Raw genomic sequence first — 3,394 nt, 5'->3', positions numbered from 1 at the left:
GGGTCGATCTGGATCGGGAGGAGCTCGGGCACAGGCACGAGGGCAGCGACGGAGCAGTGGCTTGTGGGGGCTCCTCTCCTCTCGATGGAGCTTGGGAACGAGGGCATGGGGAGTAGCGGGGAGGTGCCTGGGTTCAACTCCGGCAAGGGGAGTCGCGGATTGGAGCTCGGAACGGTCGGTGCATGATGAGCTCCTGCAGGACACGGGCATGAGAAAAGGGTCAGGGAGGAAGAGAGGGAAAGAGAAGAAAGAGCTGGGGCGCACGGCGAGGCGTTCGTCCCTGGTTCGTTTGAAGAGATGAGGCGCTGGGGTCGGCCGATGCTCTGCTCGGTGGTACTCTGGCCGGGGCTCTCGGGAGGAGGAGGTTGCGGGATTGGGTGGATCGAGGGGAGGAGAATGTTGGACCGGTGCTGAAAACGAGGGAGTTGGTCGGGATCGACTGGGAATGGGTGGATGGCTCTGGGAGGATCCCGATGAAGAGAGTGGCGGCGGCGAGGAGGAGGATTGGTGGATTGGACAGGATAGGCTAGGGTTTGACTGGTTATTTATAGTATTGGATTTTTGGTTAGGGACTATCTGAAGCCTCCGATCAAAATCGGACGGTCGCGAATAAAATAGCTAGGGAGTCCAAATAAGAAAACGGTGACGTTTTGTAGATGTTTGGGGATGTTCCGGACACAACGGTGGCGACAGTCCGAGTCGGGTCTGGGACAGCTTTTCGGACGCGCGTGCGAGGAGGGCCGCGGGCTGACGAGAGGGGTTAGGTAGGGCATGAGGGTGTGTAGTGAAATGTGAAGACGGTCTAGGGAGGAAAAGAGAGGGAAAGTCCGGCAATAGTTTTCGGAGATCGAAAATGTCCGATGTTAGACCGGCTATACTGGGTAGATGGGCTTCAGAAGATACATAGCCAAGCTGATCTTGCTTGCTCTTCAGAAGATACTGAGATGCTTCTTCAGTAGTTGGCATCCTTGCAGCCTTTTCAGCCTTTGCCTTCTCCTTGGCTTGTGCGTGCACAGAAGATGGTTGATTTTCATCCATCACCACAGTGTTGTCCTCAAATTCTGGGTAGATGGGCAGGTGCTCCTTGTCCAGCAGATATGTGCCAGTGCCCATCTTGGAGTTAATCAGCTCCTGGATCTGTGGGGCATACCCACAACTCCTCTTTTGATCTGCAGCTGTCCTCTTTATGGTTTCCACTATGAGGCTCATGACTTTGAACTTCTGTGGAACATCAAAGATGTGAAGCAAGTTAATTGCATGGCCTCTGATCATCTTGTGATCACCTGACTTTGGCAAGAGAGTGTGCCTGAGGATCCAGTTGATAGTTGGCAATCCTGACAGAAGGTAAGGTACAGATCCAAACTTACATGTCTCAAGAGCAGCATCTGGGATCTCCTTGTGCATGTGTGCCATGGAGTTGTGATCCTTCTTCTTCTTGACATAGACATCCAAGTCATCTTCACTCTCTTCTGGGGCATTAATCAATTTAGCCCATGCTGCAACTCTTGACTGGTACCTCGTACCTTCAGACATCCAGACAATCCTCCCATCTGGGTAGAAGTGAGCTGTGGAGTAGAACTGCATGATGAGCTCATCATTCCATTTTGTGAGCTTCTGAGCCACAAACTCATCAACTCCATAAGCCTTGAAACTGTCATACACACCTGGATAATGTTCATCATTCTCCTTGATGTAGTCCCAGTCGACCCATCTCATGTCACACACTATTGGCTTCTTGTCAAGCAAGATGGTCTCATAGAAGTCCTGTTGTTCCTTTGTATGGAACTTGTAGTCCACAGCAGTCCTTCTCCTGGTGGCATATGGATCAGACTCTCTCCATAGCCTTAGACCTGAGTCCTTCTTGACTTTCATGTTCTCTGCAACTGGATGAGCATCATTGTGATCTGGAATTTTTGGATTTAACTTCCTCAAGACATGTGACTCATCATCTTCTTCTTCCATTTCAGCTTCAGGCACTGGGGCCTTGTTCTTCTCGTCAGCAGGGATGTTCCTGGTGCTCCTCTTTGGTTTTGGCTTTGGAGCTGGAGTAGCAGCCTTAGGAGCAGTCTTAGGCTTAGATGGAAAAGCCCCTGCACTGATGGCGTCACCCATAAGCTTCTAAGCTTTGGGTGCTGGTGCAACATCTTCTTCCTCTTCCTCTTCAGAATCTCTCATGATTGAGGATCTCCCAAGCACTCTAGCAGTGGTCTTCTTAACCCTCTCTTTCCTCTTCTTCCCTTCAGCAGCAGCTTCTTTGGGTTCAGATTCCAAAGGTACTTGAGTAGAGGCTCTGGCTTTAGACATGGGAATTCTCTTTGCAGACACTTTGGTCTTCATACCAGGCTTGGTGGGAGCAGCTGTGCCATATTCCTTCTTCAGGACTTTCCTCTTTGAGGTGGTTTCTTCTTCCTCAGCCACATAGTCCTCATCCTCTGACTCTGAGGTTCTTTTCTTGCTAGCCCTGGTGGAAGCCTTTGGCAGATTGCTTGGTGTGCTCCTGCTGCCATCATCTGAGCTGCTAGAGGGACTAGTGCCCTCACTCAAGTGAACCTGCTCCTCTGACCTGTTCTGGCTGTCACTTTGATCAGACATATTGCAAACACTGACATCAGACCCTGTGAATAGATATAGATGAGATAGAGTGGATGAGCATCACAGAATGCAGAGGTTTTTGCAAAAGAATGAGTTAAAACTTAGTTTTAGTTTTCCACAGAAAGCATTTCAGATCAACCGATTTGTAAACTTGGTGATACCGAAGCAGCTGTTGGAACCTAAACTAGTGAACTCGGTCAGACCGAGTCACAGTTCGGTGGCACCGAGACTACTAGGGTTTCACAAAGTCCTGAACTCGGTCACACCGATTTGCAATTCTCGGTCAGACCAAGAATCACATGTGTAATGGCCTGAGCCGAATCGATGGTACCGAGTTCCACAACTCGGTGGGTCCGAGATGGTTTCGGCGGAAACCTAACCCTAAATTCTCAATTCACGACTAAACTACGGAGTGTTTTCGATGGATAGAATGATCTCAATCGTGGCAAGATACATGGCGAACACAATGTGCTAGGAATCAGATAAGGATATCACAGTGATCGAGTTCATACCCTAGTTTGGTGATGAACTCGCTACGGCGGCAACGGCAGGGATGATTCCCATTGACGGCGGTGGAGACCAGCGACAGGAGGCGGCTGGCGACGAGGAGAACGATCCGGAGACCCTGGAGGCAGAGCAGGTTAAGCGCGGGTCGAGGAGGTTCAGAAAGTTTTCCAAAATTTAACCCGTGGATATATATAGCCCGACCCTGTCGGTGTGACCGAGTGGAACAACTCGGTGGCACCGAGATTCATAACTGCATGCAGTTATTGAAACTCGGTGTGACCGAAAAGTTCAAATC

This window comes from Triticum dicoccoides, chromosome 1A (assembly GCF_002162155.2).
Source record: "Triticum dicoccoides isolate Atlit2015 ecotype Zavitan chromosome 1A, WEW_v2.0, whole genome shotgun sequence".
NCBI classification, from domain to species: Eukaryota; Viridiplantae; Streptophyta; class Magnoliopsida; order Poales; family Poaceae; genus Triticum; species Triticum dicoccoides.
Note: the sequence above shows the minus strand (reverse complement) of the source record.